This window comes from Panthera pardus, unplaced genomic scaffold, assembly GCF_024362965.1.
Source record: "Panthera pardus isolate Hobbes unplaced genomic scaffold, ASM2436296v1 HiC_scaffold_1, whole genome shotgun sequence".
In the NCBI taxonomy this organism is placed as follows: domain Eukaryota; kingdom Metazoa; phylum Chordata; class Mammalia; order Carnivora; family Felidae; genus Panthera; species Panthera pardus.
The window spans coordinates 62,223,584-62,239,051 of record NW_026526654.1 but is presented as its reverse complement, the minus strand read 5'-3'; positions in this window follow the sequence as shown (position 1 = coordinate 62,239,051).

The window sequence follows — 15,468 nt, the reverse complement described above, 5'->3', positions numbered from 1 at the left end:
TTTGTGTCCACATATGATATTGTTAGACTTGTTAATTTCAGACATTCTAGTGACTGTGTTGTGGTACCTGACTGTGGTTCTTCCTCTCTACCTCCTCCCCCTCCCCCTTTTCCTCCTCTTCCTCCTTCCCCCTCCTCCGCCCTCCTCCCCCTCTTCCTCCTTCTCCTCCTCCACCTCCTCTTTCTCCTCCTCTTCCTTCTTCCTCTTCTTCCTGTGGCTTTAATTTACACTTTACTAATAAGTAATTAAATTGACCACTTTTTCATATGCTTCAAGTACATTTAATAAGAGAAATATAACAATATAGGTAAGGTCGATATCCCCTTGGTTGTCCTTCGAAGCCCTATCCCCTTCCCTCTCCAGAGACAACCACTACCATGAGCTCAGTAAGCACCCTCCCAGTCCATGTTTTTATAGTGAAACTAAATTTACTTATATGTTTACAGAAAAAAAAATGCATAGTATTGCTTTATGTGTTTTAAAATTTACAGAACTACTTTAATGCTGCAACATGTTTGTTTTCACTCAACATTGTTTTCACATATGTTGATACACACAGATCTAGTTTCTCCACTGAATCTGCCAAATAGAATTCCATTGAATGACTGCAGAACAGTTTGTATATCCAGTCTCCAGTTGATGGACAATTTGCATTGTTTCCAATCTTTCTCTGTCACAAACAATGCTTCAGTTAACATGCTCTTACCTATCTCTTATTGCTTACATGAGTCCACCTCTGTGTTTTTTCCTTCTGTAGAACCAGACAAAAGACAAAGGTTAAACCTCTAGTCCACTGAGCCTTCTGGCTTGTTCCATTTTCTATTCCAGGGGCTCCCACGGTCCCAGCCACATGGCCATATTGACAAAGATGATAAGTGACCTCACTGTTCAACTGTGATCTTGTCCCTTCCTGAGGAGGGGTGGGGGATATGTATTTCACCAGCCCTGAACCTAAATTAACCATACAGCCTTACACTAGGATTAACACACTTTTCTGGTTCCAGAAGGCCATTTGGTCACACAGGTCTCCTTCTAGAAAAAGACTTGAGGCAGCTTTTTGTAAAGCAATCACAACTGGATGTCCCGTCCAAATCCCCATAGTAATGTGCCAAAATGAACATGATATGATGAAGGTTAAGGGTCTTGAGGTGAAGAGATAACTCACACAAATCCTTAAAAGCAGAGAACCCTTCCTGGCTATAGTCAGTGGGAGATGTGACTAAGGAAGAATGATCAGAGATACTGACTTTGAAGATGGAGGAAGGGACAACAAGCCAGGAGTATGGATGGTCTCTGGAGGCTGAAAATGGCAAGGAAGGAGACTCTCCCCTAGAGACTCCACAAAGGAGCACAGCTCCACCAATACCCTGACTGTGGCCCACTGAGAATACTTACCGGATTCCTAACGCACAAACCTGTAAGATAAAACATTTCTATGGTCTTCAACAGCTAAGTTTGTGGTAATCAGTTACAGCAGCAATAAGAAAGAATCTTCTCTGATTTTCTTTTTTTTGAGAGTTGATTCCAGCTTACATTTTTTAAATTCCTTCAAACGAATATTGTCCTACTGTTTTTGTTGGTTTGTTTTTGTGTTTGTGTTTTTACTCATAATCTTTCTATCTCTGCCAATCTGTCTGTGCTCTGTGGCTGTCCTGTGGCCCTCTATTTATTTGTGCTGCCTTTTCTCTTCTGTTTGGTGTATATCTCTCCAGTCTGTTTTCTTTAGGCATACATTGGTGCATATGCTTTAAATAGAATCATGCCTTATATGCTATTTATAACCTGTGACCATAAGATCAGTCCCCATGTCTTCAAATATTGTTTCTCATCATTTTAATGGGTATGTGCATAGACTACAATTTAATCAGTTCCCCATTTTCCACATTCAGATTATTTTCACTTTTTCATTTTTACAGATGATACTTTGATGAATATTTTAGTAGCTATATATTTAGGTTCATTCATGATTGCTTCCTTAAATAAAGTCATGAATTTACTCATGGAATAAATTCATAAGTTGCTGGGTCAAAGAAAAAACAAAATTCTAAGTCTCTTAGTATGTAATTTCCAACCAACCAACACAAAGATTATACTAATTAAGTTATAGCTTCTGCAGAAAATACAAGGTAATGTTAGCACATCCGTTTCCTTTAGATACTCCCCTCCTGACCAGTCTTCAGAAGTATTAATATCCTGAGCTGTTTTCCTAAGCAAAAAAATTGTCAATAAAATACAGTGAGCTCGCATGTTAACAATCTGATGCAAACGAATTACCTCCTCTCTAAAATGTCACCTTTATTAAACTAGTGCTCTCTGAGGTCACCTTACAATATAGTGCCTGTTTTATAAGAGCACATTTGTTTGATTTCAAGGTCCCTATGTGGGGGTGGGCCCTGGGGGCATTCCCATCCGCTTTTGTGCTCTGATTCTCCCTCGCAATGCCGCAATGCCGACTAAGCACTTTGTTTTCAACCACAGGGTCTGGGCTCTGCATAGCTATACCATGCCTTTTAGATTAAATCTGAGTTCTTCCTTCGCGTGGATGCTTTATTCTTATAGCGAACAGGGCACAGAGTTCAGAGAAGGAAGGTCACGTTTTATAATGTTTCTTAATGTCTTAAAACTATGTGCCCCATCTGTTCCAAGTCTGAAAGAAATCAAAGTTAGGCTTACAGAGAACCAGGCACAGGAAATCAATCAATTAATTAACCATTGTTGAATGCCAACAGTGTGTAAGGCAACAGGAATAAGCAAAATCAGAGAGTAAACTTAAAATACATTAGTAAATATTTTACTTTCCTTGAGTTTTACTTTTCCCTGAGTATTAGAGGAACGTTTAAGGTTGCATTGTGTTTTTCTAGATGTTTGGCTTTTGCTTAGCCTGGAAGAAGACTATAGTAGCTTTTATTTTTTTTTTCTTTTATTTTTTTTTCAATATATGAAATTTATTGTCAAATTGGCTTCCATACAACACCCACTGCTCATCCCAAAAGGTGCCCTCCTCAATACCCATCACCCACCCTCCCCTCCCTCCCACCCCCCATCAACCCTCAGTTTGTTCTCAGTTTTTAAGAGTCTCTTATGCTTTGGCTCTCTCCCACTCTAACCTCTTTCTTTTTTTTTTCCTTCCCCTCCTCCATGGGTTTCTGTTAACTTTCTCAGGATCCACATAAGAGTGAAAACATATGGTATCTGTCTTTCTCTGTATGGCTCATTTCACTTAGCATCACACTCTCCAGTTCCATCCACGTTGCTACAAAAGGCCATATTTCGTTCTTTCTCATTGCCACGTAGTATTCCATTGTGTATATAAACCACAATTTCTTTATCCATTCATCAGTTGATGGACATTTAGTAGCTTTTAAACTCTCCTGTTTTCGCTCAAAAGATGCTTTTCAAAATTGAGGAAATTGAGTTTGCCACATGAGTATTGGCTCTATGTGTTTCCTCTTCTATGAAAATGTCTTTTGCCTATTTTTCTACTGGGTTGTTGTCCTTTCCTTTTTGATTTTGTAGCAATTCTTAAGCTATTTTTGATAGATTCTTCGTTATATGTGACATGTCTTCTCTCAATTTGTAGCTTTTTACCTTCTTTACCATGTCTTTTGATGAATACAGGCTTTTGATTTCATTCTAGTCAAATTCATCACACTTCTTTTTTATAGTGAGGTTTTTTTTTGGTGTCCAGTGTTTAAGAAATCCTCCCCTACCCCCAAGATCTAAATATATTTACCCATATTTTCTCCTAACAATTTTCAGGTTTTTGCTTTTGACATTTGAATCTCTAATCCATCTGGAGTTGATTTGCATGTCTGATGTGAGATTAGGATCTGACTTACTTTTCACATGGATAATCATTTTTTTCTGTTCCATTTATTGAGTCCCTTGTAAATAATCTAGGAGATGCAAATCAAGACCATAACGAGATATTACTTTACGTCCATTCGATTGACAAAAATTAAGACATCTGGCAATACCAAGTTCTGAAGAGGGCAGATCAATAGGATGTCTTACATGTTGCTGGTGAGAGTAGAAATTACTACAACTGCTTTGGAAAACAATCTGGCATTGTTTTGCAAAGTTGGATTTCATATACCCTGCCATCATCCCACATTCCATTCCTAGGTATAAACCGTGGACAACTCCAGCAGGTGCGCACCAGGAGAGAGAACCACATATGTGAATCTCCACTGCAGCTCTCTATTACAGCAAGAAATGTGAAAGCCTAAACTCCAGTGTTCAGGAGACCAGATAGGTAAATGCTGGTGTGTTCACGTGATAAAATACGACATAGCGGTGAAGATTAGTGAATCACAGCGGCCACAACAAATGGATGACTCTTAGTAATAGAAAACGAAATGGGAACAGTGTCCCCGAAGATTATACATGGCATAATGTCTTTTCTATAAAAGTCATAAACAATTAAAACTAATCATTATATGGTTTGCATGCATGTAATGTGTGATAAAAAATAATTTATATCAAGAATGAACAAAATACAAAATTTGGAATTGTGGTTACATCATGTGGAAGGAGTCCAGGGTAGGGGGTAAATGGGCCAGGACAGCGCCGTATGGAAGATGGAAGTTATGGTCGGTGTATTCCTTCTCTAATTGGATAATGAGTTCGTGGGTGTTCATTATATTATCAACAAATAAACACCCAAGTAGATAAAATTAAAAAGGGCCATGCATAGACCAGAGAGCAGTGGGAGGTAAACTGAGGGTGGTGAGTTCAACGTAGTGCCTGAGTCCATTGAAAATACAATTGGTGAGTTCGAGCCCCGCGTCAGGCTCTGGGCTGACGGCTTGGAGCCTGGAGCCTGTTTCCGATTCTGTGTCTCCCTCTCTCTCTGCCCCTCCCCCGTTCATGCTCTGTCTCTCTCTGTCCCAAAAATAAATTAAAAACGTTGAAAAAAAAAAATTTAAAAAAAAAAAAGAAAATACAATTGGGGCAGATGCGCCTGAGTGGCTCTGTCTGTTGAGCATCTGACTCTTGATTTCAGCTCAAGTCATGACCTCATGGTTTGTGAGATCAAGCCCCACTTCAGGCTCTGTGCTGACAGTGCCTGTTTGGGATTCTCTCTCTCTCCTTCACTCTCTGCCCCTCCTCTCACTCTCTCCTATTTGGACGCATGCCTAAATAAATAAACTTAGGGGCACCTGGGTGGCTCAGTTGGTTAAGCGTCCGACTCTTGATTTCAGCTCAGGTCACGATCTTACTGTTTGTGAGTCTGAGCCCTGCCTTTTTCGGCTCCACACTGACAGCATGGAGCCTGCCTGGAATTCTCTCACTCCCTCTCTGCCCCTCCCCTGCTCATGCTCTCTCTCTCTCTGTCTCAAAATAAATACATAAAACTTAAAAAAATAATAATTCTAAATAAATAAATAAATAAATAAATAAATAAACTTTAAATAAGAAAATACAGTTTGGGGAGAAAATCCCCCCAGACCCTTTGTAAAATGAGCTGGCTTACAGGTGTGAAGTGACAGTGCTCGAAAACAAAGATCAAAAGCTATTTGGTATAGAGACACCAGAAACTCATTAGGGTGAGCTTCTGACTTCAGCTCAGGTCATAATCTCACAGTCCGGGAGTTTGAGCCCCACGTTGGGCTCACTGCTGTCAGTGCAGAGACCACTTCAGATCCTCTGTCCCCCTCTCTCTGCTACTACCCCACTCATGTGTGCATATGCACGCGCTCTCTCCCTGCCTCTCTCTCTCTCTCTCCCTCCTTCCCTCTCTCTCTCTCTCCCTCCCCCTCTCTCTCTCTCTCTCCCTCCCCCTCTCTCTCTCCCTCCCTCTCTCTCTCTCCCTCCTTCCCTCTCTCTCTCTCTCTCTCTCCCTCCCCCACTCTCTCTCTCTCTCAAAAATAAATAAACATTTTTTAAAAACCTATTTGGTATAAACAACAGGTAGTAATAAGTCAAAATTCCTCCCCTAGTAATTTTTTCACTGGCTCCAGATTAGCTTTAATAAATATGCAGTCTACCTAAATTCCATGTGCTTTCAGGTCTGTTTGGACCAGAAGGACAAGAAAGATCTATAAATCAGTTCTCTAGGGAGGTGCCAGATAGAAAGAGAACACTCCAGATTCTTTACGGACTGCCATTCTATCACAAGAATAAGGTAAAGACTGAGTTAACTAGCTTTTATAAGTCAGAAGATTGGCTTAAACTTTTCCATGATTTTACGATTTGCACAGTGTGCTCATATAATGCTTGGTCATGGGGCAAGAAGCCTGAGAACTTATAAAATCAAGGCTGTCAGATGTTTGTGACAAAAAAATAACATTAAAAATAAAACTGAGTTCTGATGTTATTTCAAAACTGATTCTCTGGATAAAAGTTAACTAAAGGCAACCGAAAAGTAGAATGGAAAATACCAGAATGATCTTTTTGTGCTTCAACTTCTTTAAATCTTCATCTAAACAGGAGGCTATCTTACTGTTGTTCTAAAACCCCAGTTCAACAAATATTTGAGTTGCCAAAATATGCAGGGATCATGCTTGGATCTAAGAACAAAAAAATGAACAAGAAAGACAATAGCCACGGAGCTGTAGATGAGTAACATTGAATATAATTAATATATTTTTAATGCCTCATGCATGGTATCTTTTATGAAGCTTTATTTGGCGTTACCGCATCCAGTAAAGTTGATAACCCCTTCCATGTCCCCAGTGGACCTTGCTGTGTTTCCTTTATCATACCCATCCATCATGCGGACTTACAATTATTTGCATACATGTCTGCAGCAGACATCTGTTACTTTTGTTCTGTCCAGGATCTTTTATTTTCAAAAACTCCTTCCTCCACCTTCTGAGGCTGTCAGTTACATGGCCCCACCTCTCCCACACACAGGGGAGGCACCAGATGCAGGCTGGCCACACAGGGTGGATCTGACCCTGGGAGAGAAAGAATTCATCTCTCCTCCTCAAATACTAGCACTAGTAGTATTTATCACAGACACCTAGAACTTGGCCTCCATAGGAAAATCTAAGAACCCATTGGAGAGCAGAGTTGTGGGATGGAAAAAGACTCAATCCTGATGATACACTTGAAGCCTAAATCTGGAGGTGCCTGAAACCCACAATCCCTGACATTTCCAGTTAAAAGAACCAAATATATTGACTTTTAACTTGTTTGTTAGATTCGTTTTTTATCACTTAAACCTGGGAAAGTCCCAGCTAACACTGTATGTGTCTCCTCTATGAGTGAACTTCTAGAAGCAACTATGAGTAAGGCCTGACTGGTACCGATGTTGGCCACTGCTCACATAGCACGCATAACGCCGAGATGAAATTGCCTAGCCTCTAGAGCAGGTGCATGTAATCCTAAATCCACAAACTCCTGGAAGGATCCACGAGAGGATATGGATGTGTGGATTTTCTAGGTGAAAAAGTTAATACCTATCATCAAAGTATTGCTTCAAGTATCAAAAATGCTCAAAGGAATCCCAAAACACAAAAATTCAAGAACTCTCACTGGTGGAAAGGTTCTGCCTAGCAAATTCAGCCCGGTTTCAGTGATAGCAGTCATCACATCTGTAGACATAGAGCCAGGGAAGAAAGAGCTTTGCTGGAGCTTTCCAAGTCTAGAGGATGCAGAAGCTTGCTCTATTCCAGATAAAATCATGCCATATTTGTTTGGTTAGTTTGTTTTTATATGGGAGGATGCCTTCTGGTTTGTTCTTTTAACCCCACTGAAGGATACAGATGGGGAATGTAAGATAAGACAAGATATCCAACCCCTCTGGAGCTCAGCCCCCACCCCACATCACATGACAGAGTCCTCTTGCACACATCGCCCCCCCAATCCATGGGATCCCTTGAGGACTGACTAAATCTAATTCTGTTATTAATCTCTAGCTTCCATTACTTTTTCTTTATTTCTACTTTGTTGTGGTGGTAGTGGTAAATATAAAATTTACCAACTTAACCACTTTCAAGTGCACAGTCCAGTGACATTAAGTACATTCCCACTGTTGTGCAACCCTCACCACCATCCTTCCCCAGAACTTAGTTTCCTGTGGCTGCCATAACAAACATTACTGCCAATTTGGAGGCTTACAACACCAGAAGTTTATTTGCCCACAGTTCTAGAGGCCAGGCGTCCAAAATCAAGGTGTCAGCAGGACGTGTTCCCTCCAAAGGCTCTAGGGGAAAAATCCTTCCTTGCCTCTTCCAGCTCTTGGTGGCTCCAGGCATTCACTGGCTCGTGGCTTTGTCATTCCTATCTCTGCCTCTGTCTTCCCATGGCCTTCTCTGTCTCTGCGCCTTCTTTTCTTTCTCTTATAAGGACATCTGTCTTTGGATTTAGGGACTCTTCTCTGGTAATCCAGAAGCATCTAGTCGTGAGGTTTTTAACTTAATGACTTTTGCAAAGACTCTTTTTCCAATTAGGTCATATTCACAGGTTCTGGAGTTTGGAACGTGGACATATTTTGTGGGGGCTACAGTTCAACTCACTGCAGCTGGGTTATCCCAGAAGCATTGCCAAGGTCAAGAGTTGAGGGCAAATGCAATATGAGGGAAGTGATCCCAGGAAGCATTAGCAAGACAGTGAGAAGTGACAGGGAAGAGAAGGAAGCCAATAGAGAATGCCCTAATGAGCAAGTTACCACTGAGAAAAATGCACTCACTTCCATAGGGAACCTTGGGAAGATGATATAGAACACATTCAGGACTATCCCACCTGCAAAAGCAAGGAAGCTCAGGATCTCTTGTCATTGACTGAAGGCTGTCCTCAGGGGCATTAACTCCCTGACACTTGTCTCCCTCACACTAAGGCAAAGGGAAAGCTCTTGGAGACAGTCATACATATTTGTAATAAGACACCATTTTTGTATCCTGAAATGCTTGGTGTCTCAGAGAAGTGGGTGGGGCACTGACAGTATCTGCCACTAGGCAAGTCAGAAGTTTCCATTTTATTGCTTATATCAAAATTGGACGAAGGAGCTACTAGAATTGTCCACTGATAGATCATTAAAATAATATTTGCTGGAAGATCACTAAGGCATTTGGGGCATAAAGCTGAGAAGAATGTCAAAGAGTTGAGTTACATTGATATGCAAATTACTTCCAGTTTCCTTTGCATGTTATTTGAACAAAGTCAATCATTATATATAGTGATTACAGATACATAGTTATAGATAGGATTTTTTAAATGGGGATAAATAGGAATATGTGATATTCATCAATATGAACTATTTATCACTGAAAATAGCATATTTACTTGTTTTTAACACACTTAGAGCTTTATGGTCACTGCAAATTTTTAAATTTCTTATTTCAACTTATGTAAGTATTTTTCTTCTGGAGAATTAAGATACTATGACTAACACAAAATGGAGAATTTGGAATGTAAACATCGGTTTAAAGAAAAGAAAAGAATGATGTATAATGTCCTGTTGTTGATAAAGTACTTGTTCTTTTTTTATGGATGAATTTAGATATTTAGGTAAGAGTGATATGATTATTTTATTTTAAAATGTAAGAATTTGGAAAGCCCAGGAAATAACCTCCTTTGCGATTCCATAAACATATATAATGAAAACTTGCATAAGTCACTCTAAAATTCTTTTAGGATGCATATGAACTAACCTCTATATCCAATTCCCAAATTTCCAGGAAGGAGAATCTGATGGCCCAGGGTGGGTCAGACATCTGCCCCTGGTGGAATCCCCTGTGGCCAGTGAGGTGGGGTCACAACCCTTGCTGTCCACTCAACAGGGTCTGCGTGGGGGTGGGTAGTACATGATCAATAGTTTTCAGAGAAGGGATTGGTACCTAAAAAAAGCTTGACTACCTGATGAAGGCTTTTATTTAATATGAAAGTGTTTTGTTTTTTTTTTAATACATAGACTCCTAGAGAATTGATTTGTATGTTTAACCCATTCTCTAAAAAAAAATTTTTTTTTGAGGGAATGGACTGTGGCCACTCAGGAATATATTGGCACCAGCTCTCCGAAGAATCTCTGAGGCACGCTGATTTTCAGAGATAATTGAAGGCGCTGGATGTGCAGCCGGCCCCCACCACCTCTGTCTCCACGTAAGGTTGAAAGCAGGTCAGCTCTTTGTTCATGAATGGAAACACTCAGAACATGAAGTATCATTTAAACCTCCCTCATATAATAAATTTCCATCCTCCTTCTAGGCAGTGGTCCAACGTGTATTTTAGACTCTTTCCTTAGCATCTGTCAGCGTCTCTACCTCTCACTTTATAAGCCGACCTATATTTTGCTCTTATATTTTTTAATCAGGTTGAGTAATACAGCTACCAGTCTAGGACAAAACTGGATTGATTTGCTGTGACTATGAATAACACAACAGGGAGCAAAAAGGAAACATGTACAGACAGTGTGTCTCCAGAGAGGTTCACAAGACTCTCTGAGGAACATCAGGCTCCAATTCAGCGTTTCCCAGAATTTCAGACGTATTTGTACTTTCTTCATGAACTCTGTTGTATCTGCCTCCTACCTAGAGTAAAAACAAAAATCTGTATTGACATATAATTCCCCTATTTAAAGTGTACAGGTCAGTATTTTTAGCATATGAACAAAGTTGTACAACCATAACCATAATCTAACTTTAGAACATTTTCGTCCCCTTGAGAAGAGAGTTCACATCCACCAGCGGCAGCTCCCCATTCCCAGCACCCGCCCACCTTCAGCCCTAAAGAACCATTAATCTACTTTATGTCTCTATGGATTTGCCTGTTCTGACTTTTCAGATAAATGAAATCATAACATTTGTGACTGTTTTTTTTTTCACTTACATCATGTTCTCAAGATTCATCCATGTTGTAGCATGAATTAGTACTTCATTATTTTTTATGGCCAAATAATATTTCATTAAAGGTATATACCACTGTATTAGTCAGAACCAACAGGATGTGTGTGTGTGTGTGTGTGTATATATATGTGTGTGTGTGTGTATATATATATATACATATATATATACATATATATATATATAGATTGGCTCATGTTTGTGGAGGTTTAGTGAGTCCAAAATCTGATGGAGTAGGCTGGTAGGCTGGAGACCCAGAGAAGAGGTAGTTTGCAGTTTGAGTCCAAAATACAATCTGCTGGCAGTATTCCTTCTTGCTCAGGGGAGGTCAGTCTTTTGTCTTATTTAGGCCTTCAACTGATTGGATGAGGCCCATCTACATTCGCGGTGGGGGGGGGGGGGGGCGGGCAGTAACCTGCTTTACTCAGAACCCACCAATTTAAATGTTAATCTCGTCCAAAAAATAGCTTCACAGAAACATCCATAATAATGTTTGACCAAATATCTGGGCCCTATGTCCCAGCCATGTTGACACATCAAATTAACCATCACAATCACGTTTTATTTATCTATGCACCAGGTGATGGAAATTTGTGTTCGTTTCCACTTTCTGGTCATGTACAAATTTTTGTGTGGACATATGTTTTCATTTATCTGGCAGTGAAATTTCTGGGTTAAATGGCAACTCCATGCTTAACATTTTGAGGAACTGCCAAACTGTTTCCCAAAATAGTTGCACCATTTTACATTCCAACCAGCAATGGATGAGGGTTCCAATTGCTCCATAAGTTGGCTAGTACTTGTTGTTATCTGTCTTTTTTTAATATTATCTGTCTTTTTTTTTATTATAACCATCCTAATAGGTATGAAGTGGTATCTCATTTTCATTTCCCTGATGATTGATGATATAAGTCTCTTTTCATATACTTATCGATTGGCCTTTTGCATATCTCCTTTGCAGAAACAACTATTCAGATTCTTTGCCCATTTGTTAACTAAGTTATTTCTCTTTTTATTATTAAGTTGTAAGGGTTCTTTATAGATTCAGAATACAGGTCATATATGTGATAGATAATTTGTAAATATTTTCGCCCATGCTGTGGGGTTGTTTTTTTTTTTTTTTTCATTTTCTTGATAGTATCATTTGTAGCACAGAAGTTTTTACTTTTGATAAAATTCCATTTATTCATTTTTCCCTTTGTTGCTTATTCTCTTGGCTTCATATCTGAGAAATCACTGCCTAACCCAAGGTCTCAAAAATCTGCTTTGATATTTTCTTCCAAGAGTTTTATAGTTTTAGCTCATATATTTGTGCCTAATTTTGAGTTAATTTTTGCATGTGGTGTAAGAAAGGGATCCAACTTCATTCTTTTGCATGTGGTTTTCTGGTCAACCCAGAACCTGAACTTATAACTTTATTTACTTAATTTTTCCTTAAATCAACTCATCTTTTTATGTAAACAAGTTATTTAAAATGTTATAGCAATACTGTAAATGAAAAACAATCATAATTTGTCATAAAAAGAAGAGAACATAAGTATAAATACTGAGAAAACAAAACTACGAAAATACTGAGAAAAAATAATAAAAATGTTTGAAAACACTATAAAATTTTAGGGATACAGATGACTACTGAAGGCCTCCTTTCTTGTGAAAAAGGGGATCAGCAAATGTTGGCAAAGTAGTAGAGATACACTAACACCAAACAGAGTTGTTCCCTGTAAGTAGGATTAAAGGAAGGAATTAAAAAGGAAACAGTTGTCTCGTTGAGTAGTTTGAGGTGAATTAGGGTCTCCCTATGAATGAATAGGCGAATAGGGAATTCCCTTGGCCCCTCTTGGATCCCACCCAGTGGGAAGCACTTCTCTGCATTGCTAGCATCAACGGTAATGGAAAGAACCTGGGGTGGGGAGAGGCCATGGATTTGATCCCAGGCTTCTCACTAATTCCTGAACCTCAGCAAGTTACTCAGCCTGCTGCACCTTGTTCCTAAACTGTAGACAACCTCTTCCTAAGGGGCGGTATGAGGATTCAATACTACGGTACGTGGAAGGCAGTCCAACACAGGGTAGGCATACAGAAAAGTGAGAGCCCTCCTGGCATTCTTGCCACTTCCAGAAAAACAGAGAATCCAGTACCCAAGCAGTTTGTCCCAAAATGTGGCTGGAGGTCTAGCAACATCAGAAATCCCTAGAAGAGGAGCCAGCCCCCACCTCACTGACTCCACTGCACACAGTTTGGAGATTGTTCCCACAGACCTGCCTTGGGTCTCTATGGCTTCTGCCACTTCTGCTTTGACAGACTGGCCTTGGTGAATTTTCCCAGCTGAATCTGAGTCCTGTCTGTTCCTGAAGACACAACCTCTGACAACCATTCCCGAGGTCATTTTGAGACTTGGGAAATTTGGTTTAACGAATGACAGGGGCAAAACAAAGCTGAAAGCACAGAGAATCCAAACACACTGCCAAAGTTCAACTTTCCTAAAGGCAGTAGCAGCAGCTGTGGTCTGTCCCATTCTCTTCCTCTTCCCAGCCTCTGGCAACAGATACTAAAAAGCAGACATGAGATGCAAACACCATCCATGGGCTGCAGAAAGGTGGCAAGGGCAGGCAAAGCTGGAAAATCCCAACCAAGAATAATCAGTCCCTGAAAAGCCGCACGCTGATTCATGCCATGAAGAGCTGCTGAGCCCTTCCGAGACTGTGCCAGGAACTGTGGGTATAGATGCATGAGAGGATATAGGAATCCCAAGCGAGAACCTTTCTGCGTGGGTAGGGAGATATACTGCACATCACATTAAGTATCTTCTCAAGAGAGGTCCCAAGATGTGGCTTCTGGTGTGAGTTCGGGGAAAGGGTAAAGAACTAGCGGCTGGTGCACTTTCCAGAAGGAGAAGAGGGAGCAAACATTCCAGGAAAGGGATGGGTGGGGAGGCTGGAGCACTAAGTTTCTCAGAGAGATTGAGGGTTGGCATGAGGAGGGAGAAAGCAGAACGGAAGCAGACATATAAACACCTTATAACCTTGGTGTTTTCTTTCTAAAAAATAAAGTAATTCCTTTGTCCCCCTTTGGGTCCTGTATTTCTGATTCGGGGTGGCAGGTGGTATCCTGATGGTAGTCTTGAGCCTACATGGTCTCCTCGTTGGCATTTGTTAATTAAGATAGACACTGACAGACAAGAGCAGCTGTTGATGGAGGAATATGGAATAGACAAAATGCTAATCAGAGCTGTTTAAAACCGTCTAGACAGGGGCGCCTGGGTGGCTCAGTCGGTTAAGCATCCAACTCTTGGTTTCGGCTTAGATCATGATCTCACGCTGACAGCATGGAGACTGCCTGGGATTCTCTCTCTCTCTCCCTCTCTGTCTCTGCCCCTGCCCTGCTTGTGTGCTCTGTTTCTTTCTCAAAATAAGTAAATAAACTTAAAAAAAGTCTTAAAAAAAACTGACTAGAAAGATCTGAGGGCTGAAGATATTCAGAAGAAAACCCTCTACCAGTTTGTCTTTCCACAGGGCCTTGCCTGGAAAGTATCTACTTGTACCTGTGCTGTTGTGCATTTTGTATCCAGGAAGTTATCCTTATGGGATCCCCTGTGCCAAGTTCCCTTGGAAGCAGGTGGCCTTTTAAAGTTTACTACTCTCAAAAACTAAAAAAAATAAAGTTTACCACTTTCTTCTGTGTCATGTAAGCTTTAATCCCAAAACATTACATGTGGGGTGGCAATGCTATGGTGTTTAGAAGGGAGAGAAAACCCAGGTGAAAGGACAGGATATCTGAATCTGGAATTTCCTTTATATGTTCTAGAAGATAAGAGAACAGGTAAAATGAGATTGGCAGCCACTGGGGCCAAGTCAGATGGACATAGACCCCATTTTTCAATTCATTTCTCTCAGTTGAAGCTGGGCAATCAGTACATGAGGGTAGTTATCCTATTCTCTCTACACTTATGTACATTTGAAAATTTCCATAGTAATTTTTAAATTGCCTGACTCATGAAGCCGGATATACTAAATTGTATTTAAACTGTATTTAAGAGTCATCTGTTACTGCTTTAAATTATTTCAAGTCTAAATTATTTTGTTCAACAGGAGATCCTTAAAACTTCATCCTTTCCTCTTAGCCAAAGAAAATTAATAAATTGATTGCTCTGGTACATTCTCTGTTTGCAGCGATGAGTTGAGAGATCATTTTACCTGTAACATCTTGGAGCAGAGAACTACAAAGTGGAATGTGAAGGGGTGAGGTTGAATGTGGAAGATTGGGGCAGAATGTGGAAGTCAGGCTGAATTGTTTGGATTTTTATAAGTTTGCAAGAATAAGTTGATGTTCCAAATTGTAAGATGATATAACAACATTACCAGGTTTTTTTTTTTTTATTTTAACCTTTTTTAAAGTTGGGGCGCCTGGGTGGCTCAGTCGGTTGAGTGGCCGACTTTGGCTCAGGTCATGATCTCACGGTCAGTGAGTTCAAGCCCCACGTCGGGCTCTGTGCTGACAGCTCGGAGCCTGGAGCCTGTTTCAGATTCTGTGTCTCCCTCTCTCTGACCCTCCCCCGTTCATGCTCTGTCTCTCTCTGTCTCAAAAATAAATAAACGTTAAAAAAAAAAAAAATAAAGTAGACTCCACGCCCAATGTGGGGCTCGAACTCATGACCCCAAGATCAAGAGTTGCATGTTCTACC